Source organism: Lissotriton vulgaris, chromosome 7, assembly GCF_964263255.1.
Source record: "Lissotriton vulgaris chromosome 7, aLisVul1.2, whole genome shotgun sequence".
Classification (NCBI taxonomy): Eukaryota; Metazoa; Chordata; class Amphibia; order Caudata; family Salamandridae; genus Lissotriton; species Lissotriton vulgaris.
The window spans coordinates 444,091,716-444,115,053 of record NC_141695.1 but is presented as its reverse complement, the minus strand read 5'-3'; the positions used below and the strand labels follow the sequence as shown (position 1 = coordinate 444,115,053).

The 23,338-nt window shown below is 43.9% G+C and overlaps 1 protein-coding gene across 1 annotated transcript in view; it reads left to right on the top strand.

The window, feature by feature from the left end:
• The window catches only part of LOC147701819 (uncharacterized), a 786,161-nt gene that overhangs the window by 387,896 nt on the left and 374,927 nt on the right, over positions 1-23,338 (top strand). The gene's annotated exons all lie outside the window — the stretch shown is intronic.

Sequence of the window (23,338 nt, the reverse complement as noted above, 5' to 3'; positions counted from 1 at the left end):
TAGGTTTACTGGTATTATAGTGATGTGTACTTCATCTGAAGGAGTGCTTTTTCTTTTATCCAGAATAGAATTGTATCTTTCCCTTTTGTCACCTTTTGGTGTGTTTATCTTTCTGTTTCTGCTTATTTTAAGATGGCAATTAAATGTTTTAAATGCCTCAATAAAATGAACGCATGTGCCATGAAAAAAATTAATACCTATAAATCAGAATTCCTCAACATGAATGTACACTTGAAAAGGAATTAACCATCTCCCTGCCAGATATCAATATTACCCATAAAGTGGTTATTACCGCTACATCTCTAGACTTCACCCTTGACACCTCCCTGGAACTATGCTCACAGGACAAATCCATGGCTTGATCAAGTGTATTGCTATTTGGAATACAGTGGGAATTTAAACCCTTCAACTCCAGCACCTCCCTCAAAATGGAAAAATCATACATTCATCATGGCAGCTCTCTCACAAAAGGCTTGGCTAGCTGGACTGTTAACGGAGAGGCAAAAAAGATAAGTAAAGGATTTCAAAGAAGTAAACAATTGTTTGGACATGTTTTCAGCTGCTCGAACGATCTCGGATAAAGGTTTCAATTTAGTTGTAATTCGTTTTTTTTAGAAAGCTCGGACTGTGTTTTAAAGACAATCCGTAGTTTTAGGCTCTTCAGGTTCATTCAGCCTATCTGGTGCAAAACGTAATTGCTCTCAGGGAACCAGGAGAATAAATGTTCTGCAGGTTGTTAGTGGTGGCCTTCCTACAAGGCACGTTCTGAGTGGTTAGATCAAGTCTACATGCATCACGATTATCCTTGTTCCAAGCCAAATAAGTGGGTTGGGTGCCAAAAGAGTGGACCCTGAGGAATACGGATAAAAGCCATAAGCTGCACCATGTAATGATCTGTAGACACTAAAGGCTGAAACTATGCGGTCTTTCACTATTCTTTAGCTACTAATAAACCAAGCACTTGCCAGCTATGTGAGAGGGCACATTCACCAATGATATGAGACCAAACAATCCAAAGCCATAAGAAATTCAAAGTAGAAAGATTGTCTTGATTGTCAACATGGAAATTAGATTCACCTGGAAAGTGGCAAAGTTACTGGTGGAATTTGGGTTGTCGCCAAAGATCAGGCGCTGCAAAATTGACAGTAGCTGTTAACTGATATAGCTAGGAACTCACATAAACGCTGCTATTGTAAGCATCCTTTGAAGTCACAGTTGCTTGAAAAACTTACCTGATGTGTGTCTTATAACTGACCCCCAAAAACGTAGGATACTTATTTTTGCATGCAAGTGAACTGTGAAATGAAATGAAATGAAATGAAAATAGATTTGTTAAGCGCGGTTGCTGCCCACGGCCGTCCAAGCGCTGAGTTGAAGCAGAGATGTGGCGGAGCAGAGGAGTTTAAGGCAAGGAGGATTTGGCAAACAGTAGTGTTTTCAATGCTTTCCGGAATGAGAGCAGGTCTGGGTTGGACCGAAGTGAAAGGGGGAGAGCATTCCAGAGCTTGGCGGTGTTCAGAGAGAACAGCCTACCCCCGGACCTGGCTCTCTTCACTCTGGGAACAACAGCCAGGAAAGCCTCCGTGGACCGGAGGTTCCTGTTTGGGTGGTAGGGGATGACAAGGTTATTATTGATTGCTGGGCCCGTCTTCCAGAAGGCACGATGCGCAATGCACAGCGCCTTAAATGCCACTCTCTGCCTCACTGGCAGCCAGTGGAGACTTTTCAGTCCAGGTCTGGCTGACTGGGTTCGCGGGATCTGCAGCAGGGTACGTGCTGCGCAGTTTTGTACCACCTGCAGTTTCTGGAGAGTCATCTCAGGTGCCCCTACGTATAGGGCATTGTTTGAGTCCAGGCGGGACTGGATGAGGCCTTGTACTGCCACCTTTTTGGCATCCAGAGGCAGAAGCGGGAGGACCTTCCTCAAGGTTCTGAGTAGGCCAAAGCAAGTAGCGGACAGCTTGGTGGCCTGGGTGGAGAAGGAGAGCTTTTTGTCCAGCCACACTCCTAGGCTCTTAACACTATCCTTAGGGGTGGGAGGAGGGCCCAATGCGCGGGGCCACAAGGAGGTGAAAGGCACTGGTGAGGCTGGGCCTAGGAGCATGAGCTCAGTTTTTTCTCCGTTTAGCTTTAGGGAGGAGTTGGTCATCCACTCCTTGACGTCCTCTAAGCATTGTTGGAAAGTGGACTATTAGTAGTGGCAAATGTATATCTGTCACTGGCTATAAATCTACTAAAACAGTATAGGGCTCAGAATAGGTCTTAGAAAATTATTCCCATTCTCAAGCCTTGGTAGCTTGGCTGTGAGCAGGCAGGCTTAATTTCGAAAACAAGGTATGTAAAGCATTTAAAAACACCAATTCAGTAAATAATTAAGACACATCACACAATAGAAATCCAACACCAATTTATAAAAATAGGACATATTTTGAATTTTTAAAATGACACCAAAACTAACAAAACCCAATGTAGGGAACCAGAGATGTGTTTTTTAAAGATTTAGCACTATATAGCACATAGAAGCCTATAGCGCCTTTTCGGACATATGGTCACGCTACTCCGAGACAAAGTCAAAGTTTCAGGCCAACCGCAATGAAGCCCTGCACAGTAGGTAGGTCTGGTTTAAAGGTCCCCCTCATGGTAGGTCTGGTTTAAAGTTTTTACCTTCTGACTCAGAAACATTTCTTGAGCTTTTCTTCCGGGGTCCCTCGAAGCTCTCAGGCAGTTTGGATTTGGTGAGGGTTTGCCAGCTTGCCTGGCGACCATCTACCGGTCAAACTTGTGGAAGTCAGACCTCCAGAGCTTTCCAGTGGGACGAACCAGGGATCCAGGCCAACGCGCAGTTGAAGGTGGGCGGCTTGGCTCTCGCAGTTGGTCCCGGTCACATTTTCTATGTTCGACTTAGAAACTTTTAAGGAGCTTTTTCTTGCAGTGTTCATCGATGCTCTTCCCAGGTCAGATTCCATGAGGGTTCACTGGCTTGGGTTTCAGCCTACTCCTGGTCAAACTCTGGACGTCGAACCTCCGGAGTTTTTCAGCCAGACGAAGATGGACGGCCGACCTGCTCAAGATTGAAGGTCGCCGACTTGGATGGCTAGGTCGAATCAGTTCACTTATGGAGCTTTTTTCCAAAGTTGCTCCAAACTTCTAGAACTTCACCATGAAGTTCCTCAAAGGGTCCCAACTTGTCCTAAACTTACTCCAAGGTTTTGGAAGCTTCGAGATGGTCCTTGAAAGTACGGGACTTCAGTTCCCACAATCCACTTGGACAAAACCCTTACAAATGCACTGGTAGTAATCCAGCATGAGGATTCTTGGTGGTGATATTCCAGGAGAGCTCAGTTAACCTGTAGCTTGCAGGGACCCCACTCTTCAGTCATTTTGAAGCAAGGTACTCCTCAGGGTTTTAGTTCTAGATTGAGCAGCATCAAGCACAGTCTTCAGAGTGCATGGCCTGGTGGGAGCAAATCAAACATCTCAGCATGGACCCTTCTTCTTCTTTCTTAAGTTTCGAGCAGCAGATCTGAGAGGCTCTGCCCCTCTCAGATAATTATTCCAAGTTCTCTGGGTCAAGCAGGAGGGCACCCCTGTCCAACGAGGTGCAGGGCAACACACCCGGGTAGGGCCACATCCTCCAAAGTGTGGCACTATTTTCTCCCAGAGAGCACCATTTCTCCAAAATTCATCATGGCTGATTTTCCAGCAGGAAGAGGAGAACTGGCTAAACACACCCCCAGGATGGTTTATCTCCATAGTCTCTCCCCTTGCATCTGCTCATTCCTTCCTTAAACATAGCCTTTGGCTGGGTTCCAAAGAGGAGAGGTGTAAATTAAAATTGTGTCTTCTGCCCGTCTCCTTCCATTCAAGGATATTGTTTACGAACCCCCCCCCTGCTCTGGCATTCCTGTGTAGCAGAAACCTGCCTTCCCAGAAGAGATGGCTACCCCAATGGCTCTTTATCACCTCATCAAAGGAGCCAAGCTAATCCACTTAACTCTGACCAATCAGGCCAGACCACTGGAAGGCTGAATTTTGGCAAAAAGACAAGAAAGCCTTATAACTTCTTGTCTGTTCATTTTAGGAAAAACTAAAGAATACCATATTGTAGCGTTCTAATCTAGGATCCTGATCGATACTGTGACCGTATGCTCCTATTCGGCTATAAATCCATGTATTCCCTATATTGGCATAACCGTTCAAGTGCAATATTCAGAAACTCATCTCTGGCCTCACACGAACAGAGCCACATTCCAGAATAGCTTTCTCTGCCACTTCCTTTGCAACCAATTAGTGCAATGACAGAGCAGAAGTCACTATCTGAGATTCCTAGATTAACACTCTGAGTTCTTCAACAAGATAAAAACTTAGCAAACCTGGAAATCCCCGCTTGCTGTGTTTTGATTAGTAACAGAACTCTAATGAGCACTGATAGACGATCACTTCCTAGTGACATCTTTATTGACGTCTTATAACCAGCAAACTTACGTCAAACAAGGCACCTTTCAGGTATAAATACTACCAACGTGGCCTTAAGCAAGTCCCCTGTTGCCCGTCGCCTGAAGCTGCTGTTATGCTGAAGATATCATAGCTGCTATCGCTACTGCTATCGCTGCTAACTAGCGAAAGATGGTGTGGTGAACTTAGGAGCTGAACAGCCGTCCCCCTGCAAGAGCCCAGCAGATGCAAGCTGCCCGCGGACGCTGTCCCCCCTCCTTCTCCTCCTCGACGCGCTGAGAAGAGACGCTGCCTTTCTCCTGCCGAGAAATCCAGCTCCAGCGTTTCTGGTCTACCCTTGCGGGTGACTGGGATATCGAGCCCTGAGGGAGATACCAGACCTCCATCATTCTATTCCAGAGGTATGGTGTTGACTGAACCCTTGAGAGAGAATTCTTGAAGCAAACCTTGGCAAAACCAACTTAACTTAAAGCTACTTACTTACTCCCCTCCCAAGTATTAGGCTTAGGTCAGGTACACTGGGGTAGGCGTAGTTAGAAGCACCAGTTGAGTATTTTTGCCTAATGTATATATGAATGTATAAATGTTTTATTACTTTTAAACCATTGTATGGCTAAGAAACCATATCAATGCTTTTACAGTATTATTTCGCAATACTTATCTTACTGTACGTACTTTTTATAATAACAAGTCTTGCAATTGTGGCAATTCATTTCTCTTGTACGAGAAGAAAGACTGTTCAATAAATGTTACCTTTTATTGACAACGCCCGTCTCTCTATTCTCTACATATTGTGAAAGTAAACTGCACCAACCTGACTGAGTAAAATAACTGTCTATTGTTTCACACGACCCTAGAGATTGACTCTTGATCTGAGGAGCAAAGTTGTCATGTTGCACGGTTATTGGAAAACTGAATCCCTTCTTGTCTGTGCCAGGGAAGCTGATCACTTCCTATTTCAGAGAAGAAAGTTTCCAGTGACCTCTGAGCTAGTTGGTAACAAACCCAATTAAGTTTAGCATAGTCAGTGGAGGCCTGGAAGATCCGCACTTCTACGTCGATACTACTGTTTATGTTATTCCAATGCGCAGGGCCTATTGGGAAAATAGGAACTACGCTACATGGCGCCCAACGTTTGGTAAGGCGATAAACTAACGCAAGACGTTAGAGTAACTCAGTCGTGCATATTTCACACAGACCCCTTTCTCCTGTAAATACTCCAATAGACGTCTGGAGTGGGTGAAAGGTTAAAATCCGCCCGAACTCAGTAGGAAGAGATTCCTATGTAAAGCTCTGGTTTATTCAACGTTGAAGGATACAGTGTTCCAAAATATTGTGCACCTAATCTTTGTCTCCTTGGAAACCTACTCTGCAAAGCCTGCATTTATAAAATGTCAGACTTAGAAAACGGAACCACTGGGGGCGCAGCAGATGCGACTCAGCAGGGTCCCGAAGACACAGACCCGGATGCAATTATCATCCCGGTACATTTAAGAAAATCTATAACTTTAAAACTTATAGAACACGGACTGACACCACAAGGTGGTACAGTAATTTTCGTGATAGAGGCACACGAATATCGGCAGACAGAGGTATTCTATTCATGGATAAACTTTCCAGCGGCAAACGCTAGAACACAAGAGTTTCAGTATACAAAATAGAGAAACCTCCGGAAGAGTACGCTCCTTTCGAGGAGACTGAAATCCCACTAAAATTCCAAGAGCACCTGCTCTGGTTTAATGGCGCCCTAAAACATAATGATCATATTACCAGGCTCGGTCCACTAGGTAGACCAGGAGCAACGTGGCCGGTTCTAGCCAGCTACACACCACATCCGGACATTGGAAAAATGTCTAGAGAAGAGCTGTTAGTACAGCTAAAAACCCTTATAAAAATACATAGGCAATTAGTCCAATATGTAATGCGGACTGCAACAGTCCAACCAGCTGTTAATGTACCACAGCTGACCCCTCATCAGGGGAACACTAATAAAATTACACCACAGAACATACAGTCATGTCTTGGTAAAACACCCATAAAACGGGAACAAATTCCTTTCTGGTTAGCACAGAAAATCACTCAAATAGAGGCAGTATTTCCTGATACTACCCCTATAGAGAAACACAGAATCTTGACCATCTGCCTTCCTATGGGAATCGCACCACACGTGGAGGACTGCGACACTTGGGGTACAGTCTTTGCTTCCATTTACACAAAAACACATGGTGTTCCGTCTATGGCGGTAATACCAGAAGTGCTAAAACAGATTCAAAATGAATATGGTCCAGAGCCCGCTTTAAATCTTGGTATAAAATTACTGAAAGACTTCAAGCAGGTCTCGGCTATATTATTAGCCAACATAAAGGGAGAAGCAGCATCTGTGGCGATCCGCCAGAAGTTAAAGGCAACAGATATAACAGATCAGCCAATTGAGCTTGCCAAAATCATAGAGAAATGCTATGAAGAATTAGGTAGAGACAGCTTGGGTGGGAAACCAGTAAAGCCCCAACTGCTCGAAAATCCTGAAAAATTATTTATTAAAAATAATTCAAACACTCCTAAAAAGGGCTGGGATGGAAATAAACAATCCACTCCCAAGGAAAAAGTTTTCCAGTCCAGAGGAAGGTCTCCTCGACGGAGGGAAAGAACTCCGACTCGAGAACACCAGTCTCCCCAGAGGGAGCCCTCTGAGAAAAGATATAACCTTAGAAATAGGGATAATTTGAAAAAACCTGATAGATATCAAGATATTGATACACGTCCCTCTTGCTCTTTTTCGCAGAAATCGGAAAGAAGAGGACGGTCAGACCCAGGAGAGCACACCAAGTCCAAAGACAAGGAACCTGCTCAGAGTAAAAAATCTCAATTTCCAAAAAAGAAGGTAGCCAGTATTAGAGTAATCAACCATGCCAAGAATACTGAGGACACAGTTGAAAAACGGGGAGTGGGCATTGACAATGTTGGACAGTGCAGCAGAAATCAGTATAGCCCGCAAGATCTTGATGAGTCATCTGGAGACAGTGGACATGAATGAATACATTCAGGTTGAAACTGCCGACACCAGACTTAGCGAGCCCCATAAAATATACGAAATAACATTGCGTATAGAGGGTGATAAGACTAGGAAAATAAAGGGTCTATTTTGGGATAAACTCTCAAAAGGCTATGATATTCTGTTAGCTGAAAAATATTGGCCCCCAGAGTTTGTCAGGGAGTGCCCTCGTGGTGAAGAAGTGATTATGCCTGCCTTCTCGAATCACATTCCGATTCACAAAAAATATACATATGCAAGGAAATGGGCAGTAGCCCAGGCACCGGCATTATATAAAAACCATGTAGGATGGGATGAGGACTCACCTCCTCACAAAATCCAGTTAAAAAGTGAACCAACTGCCCAACGGCAGTATCCCATTAAGCAAGAAGCTAAAAAACAGGTCAGGGAGATCTTAGATCAACTTGAATACCAGGGGGTGATTGAAACATGCACCTCTCAAATGAACAATCCTTTGTTTCCTGTCTCCAAGCCAGACAATTCATATCGTCTAGTTTTGGATTACAGACACCTTAATGCATGTTGTAAAACATTTGCAGTACAAAACTCGCATAGTGCAGCCCTAATGAATAACATAGTTAGGAAAAAATATAAAACGACATTAGACATATCTAATGGTTTCTTTTGTCAAAACATTGCACCAGAAAGCAGATATTTGACCGCTTTCTCAGCATTTGGGTCGCAGAAAAAATTCTGTCGACTCATACAGGGGTTCAAGAACAGCCCAGGACTATTCTCAGCTAGGGTAACAGAGTTACTACAAATATATGATGATGAGGCATTATCTTACGTAGATGATATTTATCTCACAGACGACGACTTGGATACTCACTTGAAAAGAGTGAACACCATTATACTTGGGTTCGCAGCAGAGGGTTACAAATTCAACTTTAAAAAGTCTCGAATTGCCCATCTGACAGTACTGTTCTTAGGGTACGAATTATCAAGTGAAGGAAAAAGCCTAGAGGACAACTTCTTAGAGAAGTGCGCTGTACTCCAAGCTCCAAAAACGCTGAAGAATTTACAATCCATACTAGGTTTTCTGAATTTCGGAAGAACTTACATCCTAAATTACGCAGAGAGGGTTAAACCTCTTTACGAACTAATTAAACCTGATTTTAAACAAATCAATTGGACTCAAAAACACACAGAAATTTTGAGATCACTGCAAACAGACATGTTAGCTAAAACTAAATTAGATACACGTGACAATACACGAGGTCTTGTAATCCGAGTCATCCCAGGAAGATGCAGATTCACGTACCTGACCTCTAATGAGGGAGAAAAGGTACCAATTTCAATTAAATCTCACTTGTACACACAAGTAGAAAAAACATTCAGTCACACAGAAAGAACTGTGAAAGCAGTGCAAATTGCATGAGCAAATGAAAGAGAACTAGCACACGGCAAAAGGATTAATATCCTCACAGCGGAATCCGCCTTCGAGGCGCTATTCAGCCCAGTAAACCTGCCTACAGTGTCACTGGATCCGAAATGGATACAGTGTGTAGATTCTCTAGGAGCGGATGATGTGAAATACTATTTCGCCCCGCAATTCGAAGAACTGAATGATTTAGAATATGAAGAAGAATATCCTCTGCCAATCGAACTTCTGCCTCTCCCACAATACGCCTGTATAATCTATACAGATAGATTTGTACAGCATTTCAACGTAGAGAGCAAATCCTACGATGCAGCCTGTGTGATTGTTAAAGGTCGTTGGCTGTGCGGTAAATTCAGACCGAAAGTAACAAAAACTGAATCATTGAGAAACTGTTCGGCTCAGAGAGCTGAAATCAGATCTTTAAAGATGGCGCTCGAAAATGCAGAACGTGAATTCCCGACACTTATCGTATGCGATTCTCATTTATGCGTCAACTCTTACAATAATAAACTGCAGAGTTGGATTGAAAATGATTACAAAGATGACACAGGTGCCACAATAAAGCATAAATTGCTCTGGAAACAGGTAGCTCTTTTACATAAAGTACTACAAAAGACTCACGTGATTCACGCACAGAGTCTTCAACGTGATGGCGTTCACGTTGCAGGGAATTCATTGGCTATTACAGCCACAGCGGAAGCAACTAAACCGGCTTCCGTAGCCACAAAAAAGCGTACAGAAAAATACATAGACGGGGAAACCATGCTGGCAGTAAAAACGACCGTAAAAGGCGACTGTGCAGCACTACCCGTGAACTATCCACTCAATTATGCATACGTAATTGATGCAAACTCCGTTCCTTTTGCTCGAATCCCTGGAGTGGGGGATAGGGTAATTCCAAACACGAACAGGAGAATATTTTTAATAGCAGACGCACACATGGGTGAAGGTCCAAGGCACATTCAGATGAGGGAATCTCTGACTGAATTGCAATCAGTATACTGGTGGCCGGGGATGAGCGTGCAACATCAGATATATGTAAAGAACTGTCCGGACTGTGACAGGGATCGCAGTAATGAACCGGTCCTGCCTGTTGCACAGTTACCATTTATAGAAAGGGTAATGATGTCCGCAAGCCATTCAGCGTCCTATTAATCAGTTAAGACTAAACACACTTAAAAAATGTGGCCTCCAGCGCTCGGCTGACGCTAGAACGGTTATAAAAGATCTGCGAGTCTTTATCGGCACATACGCAATTACCAGGTTCCATTCTGACCAGGGTCCTGCTTTTAGCTCTCAAGCTTATAAGGAGGCCATGGCCAGCATGGGAATTGGGTTGCGGTATTCTTGTCCGTCGCACCCCGAAGGGAATAGTGTGGTAGAAAGAAAAAACCGGGACATAAAGCGATCTATAACAGCGAAGGTATTAGGTTCAGGCGCTGGGTGGGTCAAACATTTAATAAGTGTCCAGACCAGTCTTAACAATTTGCCAAGAAATTCTCTAAAAGTTTTCGGCCCATACGAACTATTGTTCGAAATTAGAATGACAATTCAGGACTTAGATAGTCAGGTATCAGTGGTACAAGATAAGAAAACAGACTTTGACATCAAAGATCGTTTGGCTGTTTTACAGGAATTGAATGAAACAAGAAAATCCTTAAGCAACATAAAGTTAAAGCAACAGCCAGATACCACTGATGAGGCACCACAAGCAACAGCCCCAGCAAGGCCTGTCTGGATTCCAAAGATTGGGGATCTAGTCAGAGAAAAATTCGCGGTGAAGAAGGAATTTGGGCCTTCTTACAGAAAAGCAGTACCTGTCTTGGCAGTCACCGGAACAAGATCACTAGTACTACCGCCCCTTGCTGGTAAAAAGAAGAACAGAGTCTTGTCCATCGACCTGGTAAAACCACAAGCATGTGGCCTATAATCAACAGTAGGCCCAGTGGACTCCCAAGAAACAACAGAATACCCAAACTTGCAACAATCCAAGAGGTTCAAACTGAAAGACTAATCACATTTGATCAGCCTGCAGTGCACAGAGAAGGACTATGCAATAATGCCATGGAACTCGTGCCTCTTGAGACACAGATTGAAACAGTTTGTCAAGAAACACCAGTCTACAATAATGTGGCATCAGAAAGTGCTACCGAGAGACAGATTGAAGGAACAATCCCAACAATTGACAGAACTGCCTCTGGTTATTTCATCAACTTCAACAACTTCTCTGAAGATCAAAACGACCCCGAAGTGATGCCAGAAACAAAAAAGACTTTTAAAGAAAAAGCAACAGAACTCTTTCATCAACTGAAGGAAATCTACCTTATTTCCCCTTGGTTAGAGTTCTGGTTCGGTCTAGGTGTATTTTTCCTCCTGCTTTGGCTCATCATGGTACTTTGTTTGGGAAAATTCATTGAGGGAAAATATAGTACAATGGACACAGCAAGTCAGAACATCAACCTAGTCCTCAAACCACACAGATCATCCCACGTGAAGAAAAGAGAACTGTCAACAGTAAATGTCACAGCCATTCCAATACCTGGTGGGGTAGTATGGGAGAAAACTGACTATGAGATCTATGGTCCGGTCGAGATCCTGAAGTATCCTCATCAACTTAAGGTTTCCTTAAGTGACTTTGTAAAACCTAGTACATTCTCTGATGATTGGGACTTTAACAGTATTAATGACATGATGTCTGATTTACTAATGTCAGCTAGATTCACAGAACATGATTATTTACAAGGTTCATCTAGTTATGAACGGTTATTCTGCTACACACATTATGGCGATCATTATTTGCATAAATCTGCACAGCCTAGAAATGTTTTTAAGTATAATCAATGGGAACATTGTGCTACACCACCTAAAAGCAGTTCTAAAGCTTTTTTTGAGAAATTCAAATACTTCTCAGGGTTTAACACCAGTGATGCAGAAACGTTTTATTACAAACTGTTAGATAAAACAGGAATGAAAACAATGCTGACAAATTCTAAATTGATATATTCAGAAGCATTTTATGAAAAAATGATGACATTTGGTTTTGATTATTGGAAAAATAACATTGAAACAAAAACCATTTGGGGTACGAAAGATTGGCAGGTACAAGGTCTTGAAGCACTATTCAGAACCTGCATCATACCAGAACAAATGATGTTTTTAAATGACACAATTCACCAAACATCCTGTCTTGCCTAGCTAAGATCAAAGACCTTAACAAACCGTCTATTCCGAAGCCATTACCTGATAATGCAACAACAGATATTGAGATAGACGCAACAAAAATTTTAAATTTTAACAGAACACATCCTGATTGGAAAAAGTGGTTAATCTGGCCTACTGACACAAACAACTGTCAAGATAGATTCCTGAACAAAACACAGGGGTTAAAAATGACCAGACAAGACCCTAGATACTCCCAGAGACAACATCCAGGGATAGTAACAACATACAGTGTAGGGAAACTCTGCCTCGAATGGCTAGGATCATCCACACTGGCTGAAATTAAGCAACACTTGTCTTTACTAAAAGATGGTGCTGATTTGCGCGATTTCATTCTTGGACCGCGCAAACAGCGTCAAAAGCTTTTCATAGCGACCAGTATCTATGCTGCGTACAACGAGGCTTGGAAAGTCACACAAATTGAAACAGCAGAAAAAATACGAGAAATTGATCGTATTAATTTGGAAAAATCACTTTCTGTAGTGGACAATGGGTTAATGACTTTGTCCTCCAGAATATATTCGTTGGACAATATTGTATCTTCTGCCTTTGACATAATAGACAGAGACTTGCTAATGTTACAGCATGGCCCATCTCAATTACGTTCTATTGTACAATTAGGCTGGACGCTGCAAAATCTTCGTTCAGGCTATGTGCCTTGGCGTTTAATCAACACAACGTCATTATTTTCCATTTTTAACCTTACTGATAAACAAATCAGTTTGGCACAGAAAGGAGCAGACTATACAATCCTGAGCATCGAAAAACTTGAGAGATTACCATTGACAATGTCAGAGAGTCCTGTCATTGAATGGATAATACACGGAATTATCACTATTCCGATGACAACTTTCCGTTTTAAAAAGTGCCTTGAATACATACCTACTGGCCAGTATGAACGATTGGGTAAAGGATATGTTAAATGAACATGGAAATTACCATACACACATTCATGCTATAGTGACAGCGACAAAAATGTATTTCTTAGTGGTGAAAATTGTAAACGTTCACTAAGCGGTATACTTTTGTGCCAGGGTATTAATTTACACGGAGCCTGTGAAGGTAGTTCTAACAACCTTTCATGCCACCAGCTAGTCACACCTGCAACTCAGATAGAGCCCTTCTTTATGCAACTCGCGAATGGGAGTTACATTCTTAGAACGGATCACAGATGTTGTGGCCTTGTTCCAGGGAAAAGTTATCTCGTAAGCGTAACATCCATGGTCAAATGCTGTATGCAAGCATTGTTCCCGAGCGGGCCTGGAGACATAGAGACTCCCATCTGGCCTCGTCTGAATCTCTATTCTATACGAATTGATACTTTAAGCAAAATGAAGTCTGTGCTTTTACAGACAACTGAGCCCATAACGTCATCAAAAGAGACGTATGATCTTCTAGTTGCAAGGACAGCTACGGAGGTTCATGACCTTTTATCAACAAATTGCCCCGTGCATTTCGTAGAAATGTTGAGCCAACTCCTTAACATGTCTAGTGCCACAGGCATCCCAGGCATATTTAAGACGATTTTTACGGGACTGCTTACACCATTTCAAGCAATTCTGGGAATCGTTCCAAATTTTGTCCACTCTGTTTTTGGCGGCATACCCCTATTTTTGGGACTAGTAGCAGGGATTTTATTTTTGACCCTCCTGCTTCGTTATGGCAAGCCAAAGCTCAGACATAGCTCCTATGGGAATGGAAGAGACAATCCTAGCAATGCGCTACCGGGACAGAATAACTAGAGTCCTTGGATTGGTCAGGCTGAGAGATCTAAACATGACCTGGTTCCTTTCATTCAGACCTATATGGCAGACTTGTATCTTACCGGTACTTCGATGTATGCTATGCGGAGATGAGTGCGTGTTGGACATCTGTCTTTCACTTCCATCGGCAGTACCAATGGACGTCGATACTTTGCTCAGTCCGATTTTAAGGCTGACTATTTGGTGAATAGCGCTTTAAGTGGAGAATTAGTCTGCTGTACCTAGGAGCCTTAGACTGCTTGCTGGTGTGCATTGTGCTGTGCCCTCGCTGTTTTCACTTTCATTTCTGCCCTCCATTTTGTTGTTGTGATATCCCCTGGCCCGCCACTACGATCCCGCCTCCCAGCTGACCCTCCCACGCTCCGCCCCCTCCACCATCCATTTAAGTCAGATGGTCCCACGCGCAGCGTCCACGCGCTACGGCCGCGCCGAAGGTGCGCCAAAGGTAAGCCCGTCTACGCCCGTCCGCGCCAAGGCCGCGCCCAGCGCCAGACCCCCTGGTCCACACAATGCCCAGCCCTCCCGCATTACTTACGATGCCACCACCCTCCTAGCCCTTAACCCCGGCCGACTCTCCAACTGCGCCCAAGCCGCTCCTGGACACACCCATGGACCCTTCACTTGCTACTCCTGCAAGTTCGACGGCACCAAGAAATACCCCTCATCCACGATCACACAACCGAGATCTGACTCCAACAACCTAAAATGCATCCTGCTCAACACCCGATCAGTCCACAGACACGCCATCGACCTCTGGAACCTACTAGACACCATTTCTCCCGACGTCGCCTTCCTAACAGAAACATGGATGAACGCCTCATCAGCTCCAGACATCACCATAGCCATCCCGGAAGGATACAAGATCATCCGTAAGGACCGCACCGACCAAACAGGAGGAGGCATCGCTATCGTCCATAAGAAATCCATCCGCATCTCAACCAGCTCAGACGTCAACCTTACCAGCGCCGAACACCTTCACTTCCAGATCCACACCGACCCCAAGACCACACTTAGAGGCACACTCCTCTACCGACCTCCAGGACCCCGTGCACAATTCAGCGACGTTATCACTGACTTTATCACCCCACACGCCCTCCCTTCCAAGGAATACATTCTGCTGGGAGACCTCAACTTTCACCTAGAAAAGAGCAATGACAGCAACGCCACCTCCCTTCTGGACAATCTCGCCAACCTCGGACTCAAACAACTTGTCACTATGCCCACCCACATCGCTGGGCACACACTCGACCCTATCTTCACCTCCAGCAAACATGTCTCCTTCAGTCACACCACTACTCTCCATTGGACGGACCACAGCTGCGTTCACTTTACCTACAAAAAGACCACAACTCACAACCATCCTCAACCTACTATGCGAAGAAACTGGAACAAAATCACCATCGACCAGATCTCCTCATCGCTTCTCCAAAACCCCCCTGCCCTCTCCTCAAACCCCGACCAAGCAGCCATTAACCTCACCCAATGGCTATCCAACAGCGCTGACATCCTAGCACCGCTGAAAAAACGCCAAATCAAACTAGGCAGCAAAAACGCATCCTGGTTCAACGATGATCTTAAGAAATCCAAGAAACTCTGTCGCTTCCTCGAGAAGGCCTGGAAAAAAGACCCAAACACCAGCACCAGGGACGCCTTCAAGAACGCTACACGCATACACCACCAACTAATCCGATCTGCCAAGAAAGCCGCATTCAAAGACCAACTAGACAACAACGCCCACAACAGCAAGGAATTATTCAATATCGTCAAAGAATTTACCAACCCCGCAGCTAACTCCAACGACATCACCCCCTCTCAAGCCCTCTGCGACTCCATAGCTTCGTTCTTCCACAACAAAATCGCAGACATCCACAACAGCTTCGACAACCGTCCCGGAGACCAACCCACCCAACCTTCTGCAGGACCCTCACCCCCCTTGAATATCCTTAATGACTGGAACCCAATCTCCACTGAGGACACCATCCGCCTGATGAACTCCATCCACTCAGGATCCCCCACAGACCCCTGCCCTCACCACCCACATCTTCAACAAAGCAGACACCATCATAGCACCACACCTTCGAGACGTCATCAACTGCTCCCTCAACTCCGCCACCTTTCCGGATAGCTGGAAACACGCAGAACTTAGCGCCCTTCAGAAAAAACCCACAGCGGACCCCACCGAACTCAAAAACTACCGCCCCATCTCGCTCCTTCCATTCCCAGCCAAAGTTATCGAGAAAGCTGTCAACAACCAGCTCGCTGCCTTCCTCGAAACAAACAAATCCCTCAACCCCTCACAGTCCGGCTTCCGAGCCAAACACAGCGCGGAGACCGCCCTCATCGCAGCAACAGACGACATTCGAACTCTCTTGGACAATGGAGACACAGTCGCCCTCATCCTCCTCGACCTCTCCGCAGCCTTCGACACAGTCTGTCATAGCACCCTTCTACAGCGCCTCAGAAACATTGGAATACAAGGAAAAGCATTGAATTGGATCACCGGAAGAACCCAGAGAGTCCGCCTCCCACCATTCAACTCAGAAGCCACTGAAGTCATCTGCGGCGTACCCCAAGGATCCTCACTCAGTCCCACCCTCTTCAACGTATACATGAGCCCCCTCGCGGCCATCGCACGCCAACACAACCTCAACATCATCTCCTACGCGGATGACACTCAATTGATCCTATCACTCACCAAAGACCCTAACACCGCCAAAACTAACCTACATGAAGGAATGAAAGAAGTAGCCGAGTGGATGAAGCACAGGCGTCTGAAACTGAACTCAGACAAAACAGAAGTCCTTGTCTTAGGTACATCCCCCTCCTCCTGGGACGACTCTTGGTGGCCAGAGGCCCTTGGAAAAGCACCCATCCCGACGGACCACGCACGGAACCTGGGCGTCATCCTGGACTCCGCACTCTCTATGAACAGACAAGTCAACGCTGTTTCATCATCTTGCTTCAACATTCTTCGCATGCTCAAAAAAACATTTCGCTGGATCCCCACCGAAAGCAGAAAAACGGTCACCCATGCACTGGTTACAAGCCGCCTGGACTACGGAAACACCTTATACGCCGGTATCACAGCAAAACTCCAGAATAAACTCCAACGCATCCAGAACGCATCAGCCAGACTCATACTAGACATCCCGCGTAAAGACCACATCTCTAGTCACCTGAAAAACCTCCACTGGCTCCCCGTCAATAAGAGGATTACTTTCCGACTCCTAACCCACGCACACAAAGCACTTTATGAAATTGGACCTGAATGCCTCAACACACGTCTTTCCTTCTACACCCCATCCCGTCAGCTACGATCCTCCAACCAAGCCCTTGCTACCATACCTCGCATCAATAAAACCACCATGGGAGGTAGATCCTTTTCCTACCTCGCAGCTAAAACCTGGAACTCACTCCCCACTCGCCTTCGTCTCACTCAGAACCATCTAGCATTCAGAAAGCAACTTAAAACTTGGATATTCGACAAATAACTCCCCACCCTTCTTCAAGCGCCTTGAGACCCTCCGGGTATGTAGCGCGCTATATAAATTCTTTGACTTGACTTGATAACGGCTCACGCATTGTGTTGTCTCCAGCGGCTACCAATCCTGATGACGGCATTCGTTGAGACTCCTGTGCTACGACTAGGTGGTAACAGTGGAGCGAGTGACAAAAGCAGCATCACCCAGGAACGACCATCTGTGAGCATTGCTGATCCCGACTATGATGACAGCAATCATTCTCACACTTGCCAATTTACAGCACTATCGAATTTGGTCGAACTGTCACCTGATTTTGTAGACCTATTCTTTGAGAGCCTGTCTGATACGATGTTCTCACCCGAACAGAAATAATAACTTTGGAGAAGCTTTCCGACACACAGCGTTCCCATGAACTCTGAATTCGGCCTTCAGTTTTGATCAACAAAAACTGCTAAAAGCGTTGGAACTCTAATTTCCCCGTTCAAGCAATAATTCTTTTGAATTGAACACTTTTTAATATTCACCCTTTTTTTGGCACCTAAAATTCTTTGCTTGAAGTAAAAACTATTCATAGAGAACAGAAGCTTCAAACTTCTATTTCTAAACACATCTAGAGACATAATAACTTTACACCAGCCTCTAGCACATTTATTGCAATGCATTTATATGTGATGATTTATCTCGCCCTTCTTCTGTTTCAGAGATATTTCATGTGTAATTCTTTTTGCATAATCGTTCATTAATTTCATATGCTATAATTTTTGAATGATTTCTATGCTTCAAAAAACGTACAGTACCTAAATTTTCACGTATTACAATATACGCCTATTTCAAATGCATTTATGTATTTTGGGGTGGGCAATGTTACACATGCATCTTATTGCTCTAGTTTTAGTAATTTGATGGACATGAATTCGCGGAGTGGGTGTAGCGTTCTAATCTAGGATCCTGATCGATACTGTGACCTTATGCCCCTATTCGGCTATAAATCCATTTATTCCCTATATTGGCATAACCGTTCAAGTGCAATATTCAGAAACTCATCTCTGGCCTCACACGAACAGAGCCACATTCCAGAATAGCTTTCTCTGCCACTTCCTTTGCAACCAATTAGTGCAATGACAGAGCAGAAGTCACTATCTGAGATTCCTAGATTAACACTCTGAGTTCTTCAACAAGATAAAAACTTAGCAAACCTGGAAATCCCCGCTTGCTGTGTTTTGATTAGTAACAGAACTCTAATGAGCACTGATAGACGATCACTTCCTAGTAACATCTTTATTGACGTCTTATGTCCAGCAAACTTACGTCAAACAAGGCACCTTTCAGGTATAAATACTACCAACGTGGCCTTAAGCAAGTCCCCTGTTGCCCGTCGCCTGAAGCTGCTGTTATGCTGAAGATATCATAGCTGCTATTGCTACTGCTATCGCTGCTAACTAGCGAACGATGGTGTGGTGAACTTAGGAGCTGAACAGCCGTCCCCCTGCAAGAGCCCAGCAGATGCAAGCTGCCCGCGGACACTGTCCCCCCTCCTTCTCCTCCTCGACGCGCTGAGAAGAGACGCTGCCTTTCTCCTGCCGAGAAATCCAGCTCCAGCGTTTCTGGTCTACCCTTGCGGGTGACTGAGATATCGAGCCCTGAGGGAGATACCAGACCTCCATCATTCTAATCCAGAGGTATGGTGTGGTGTTGACTAAACCCTTGAGGAGAATTCTTGAAGCAAACCTTGGCAAAACCAACTTAACTTAAAGCTACTTACTTACTCCCCTCCCAAGTATTAGGCTTAGGTCAGGTACACTGGGGTAGGCGTAGTTAGAAGCACCAGTTGAGTATTTTAGCCTAATGTATATATGAATGTATATATGTTTTATTACTTTTAAACCATTGTATGGCTAAGAAACCATATCAATGCTTTTACAGTATTATTTCGCAATACTTATCTTACTGTACGTACTTTTTATAATAACAAGTCTTGCAATTGTGGCAATTCATTTCTCTTGTACGAGAAGATAGACTGTTCAATAAATGTTACCTTTTATTGACAACGCCCGTCTCTCTATTCTCTACATATTGTGAAAGTAAACTGCACCAACCTGACTGAGTAAAATAACTGTCTATTGTTTCACACGACCCTAGAGATTGACTCTTGATCTGAGGAGCAAAGTTGTCATGTTGCACGGTTGTTGGAAAACTGAATCCCTTCTTGTCTGTGCCAGGGAAGCTGATCACTTCCTATTTCAGAGAAGAAAGTTTCCAGTGACCTCTGAGCTAGTTGGTAACAAACCCAATTAAGTTTAGCATAGTCAGTGGAGGCCTGGAAGATCCGCACTTCTACGTCGATACTACTGTTTATGTTATTCCAATGCGCAGGGCCTATTGGGAAAATAGGAACTACGCTACAATATTATTGGATTTATCAATACCATTTGAGGAAGTCCTTGAATGCTATTTTTATGATTCATGTAGCGGGAATTATTAGTTAATAACTTCTTGCCATGTTAACCTTTGTGACAGGAGATTTGCAATGGGAAACCAGGGCAAATTAAACTATCTTTTATAAGGTCCCTGTCTATATCCACAGGCCCCCCCCCCCCCACCCCTGGCACACTTAGGGGAGACTTTAGGAATCTGAATATGCACACATATTGCAGAAACTCACTCCAAAGTCCTTCTAGCACAAAAGTCGATTTTGTGAAGTACTTTATCACAATGTGGGGAGTGAAATATGCAATTTCAGTTAACCCAGGGCATGTAAAACTCATTTTATAAGGGTCCTCTTTATAAAAGGCAGGCCAGAGCATCATTCTCACTAGAAGTGGGCAAACCACTTCTCCCCTGCCCTGCTCTGTGAGCAGGGCAGCCACAACCCAGCTGAGCAAGGACATACAAATACAATTATAATAACAATGAGTTATCATCATTTTTTCTTTGCTTATTTGACCTTGTCAGTGGGGCAACGCTCCTCCTCTTTTGCAGAGGACCCAACACTGAGTATGAATACACTCACACTCAACCTTTTAATGGGTCTACTGCTCAGAAACCATAAATTCAAATGAACAAATATAAGTAAAAAGGGAGTGCATGGGAAGTCCCCCCAAAAAATGACATCTAAATTTTAATTCACTCAATACAATGTGAGTCCAAATTCTTATTCTAATCATGCAACTTCCACTTTCAGGTCCAGCCAATGCACAAAAATTGCTTGGCAAGCCAAGTAAGCTTTATTCCAAATTTGACTTGATGTAGTAATCATTCGAACTCTGAGATTCTTCTCATAGATTTCAATATAATGCAGGTGCCAATGCATGATATTTCAAAGCAAACTTATTCTTTACAAAATCCAACAGCAGCCTAGCCAACGTGTTTTGTCTCTAACAGGGACTTCATCAGGGATTAGAAAAATTATTGTTCTTATCTCTTTTATTGATGCTTTTCTGGATAGAGATAATCCGATAACAATGCAGGTGTTGAGTGAATGTATCCTCAGCAGGACCTGCTACATTAAGCAGAATGGTGCCAAATCCCATCCACACAAATCCTTATCGAGTAGCTGGGCTGCTGTTGGAGTTTGTTGGCTCCTTGACAATTTGAATAAAACCTCCTGAGTCCATATTATAAAGTAGATTTTTCTATATGTATTTGAGGAGTGTTCGACCCAGATACTCTGATCTTCCATAATAATGGCATTGTCAGAGATGGCAAGGAAATGTTGTTTGAGGGGTAGGATAATGGATTAGAATGTGGCCAGTCGTTTTTTGAGAAGGTGGTAGCTGACAGCACAAACTGGTTGGGGTTGTGATCACTGTGAATAACAGATACTCAAGGGAACCATAGAAAGGGCCATTCCGTGGAGATGTACCATAGCCACGCCGCCTCCAAATTCCTAAAATCTATTTGTCATCAGGATATAGTTTAAGAGAAGGGCATTAACTATATGAGAGGCTTCTGAGTAGTTGAACCAGGTCTCTGTGTTGCCAGGAAGTGTAGTACATTGTTTAGAATGAGGTAATAAACAGCAATGGTGTGGTTAACTAGAGATCTAGCATTTGTAAGGGCACACAGGATAGGGCAACTGTGGGAGAAGGTGGCAGATGCTGAAACATCCAAGGTGGTTTTATTGCTTGAAGGGTGGTCATTGGGTGTCCCAGCTGACCAAGTGAGGCAACAACAGTATATATCTGTCATTTGGGAGTCCTTTAGCATGTGGAACATTCGATCAAAGTGTAGGATGTTATTGTGTTTTTTCTAGATCATTATCTTTCCATTTTACCATTTTTAACACCTTAGCTGCGTGTAAACATTTCTCCCCAGTGCTGCGCTGTCCATTAGAACTAGTGCTGAATGGACGTTCAATGGTCGTGCGCAGCACTGGGGAGGTAGCGCTGCTGACGACCATTGGCCGTCAGCAGCACTTAAGGGGTTAAAGATGTAGACGGTCATGGGGTGTTGTACTCAGGAAAAGTAAGAGTTTGTGACCACCTGGAATTGCCGACCATGTCTGCTATGAAACGGTAGCTGGAGGGTCTCTTTCCAGACTGAGGTGCTTAGTGAGTAGAATAGGAAGTCGATGTTCTTTTCTCCTTTTTCTAGGAAAGAGGTAAGAGTTGCTAGTAGCAGCACAGGGTTTTCAACTAGTAAGTCAGATTTAATTTTCTTTTTTCTTAATTTGACTAAACTGAGGGGGGTACTTGGGTGACTATAGCTTTGTTACCACTTCCAGGTGTTTGAACCCAAAACAGACAGTCATGCAATGCCAAACGTATGCCAAATGTTGGACGAGGGAGGCAATCATGCCTTGACTCTGGCAAATTCATAGGACCAAACAGGCTTTGTCTGAGGTATACTCACTGGCAAAGGGAAGGAAGGAAATAGGGAGAGTAGTAATCATACCATGGTCAGGTAAATCATCGCAAAGTCAGTCAAGCCCTGAACCAGGGAACTCTATGGAAAACCCAATCTCACCAAAGATAGGGCCTCCTTCTATGATGGGTTGCATTTCTATCATACATCCAGGAATTGACAGGGGTGGAAGCAAAAATGTGACGGCCAAGTCATATTAAGCATTGGAAAAGCAACATGTCCCCCACCTTGGGTCAGCAGGTGATCAACAAAAGTGTGTTGTTTGACCCATCACACCATGTTTCAGCTATTTCCCATCAACGAAACCTGCCATTGTCTGAATACATAGCCCTGGACCCATTTTCTCAGGGATTTAAGAACATATTACATATGTTTCAATGTTTTCATGTGCTTATGTCTTTCATATATATCTAACAGTAAGTGGGTGTTATATTTAAACATTAGTTTGAACGCATTGTACTGTGTCTGAAAATGTAAGAATCATATTTATGAAGCAGTAAAATGTAACACATTATGCCTGCAAATTGATGGAGTTTATGGGTTTTCTGTTTCAATAATTGTGTGCCATATCAGCGGGTAGGGCACATGGGAGATGTATGCAATCTATGGCAACTGTGATATGCGAGAAATTGGCTATACGATAGAACCCACCTTTTTCATTTGCAAACTTAGCACTAATTTAGGGTGCCTGAGATGCTGTGGTTTGATGTACATAGGTCCCCAAGCATTTTGCAGGAATACAGATAATGCAAGCTGCGAGACACCGGCTACTACTGCACAGGTGCATTGAAAGGAGCTAAAGAACAGAAGATCCAGTACTGCAAGTTCTTGTACATAGAATGGGATTGCAAGGGGCCAACCAGTATTTGAGTCACAGGACTGAAACATGTGTTCAAGGAGTTCTAATATATTTGTACATCTTAGAAGATAGCTATGATGACGTCTGGCGACCCAAATATTGTGACACTTTCTCTGCAAATTCTTTCCTACGCAGCTTTCTCCTGACTTCATTTGTTGCAAATTGCAGCTGTTTGTGTTTGCATATTATAACTTCCACTGCTGCTCATGTAGAGCAGAGGAAGTTCACATATACTTTTTATACATCTCATTGTTCTCTATA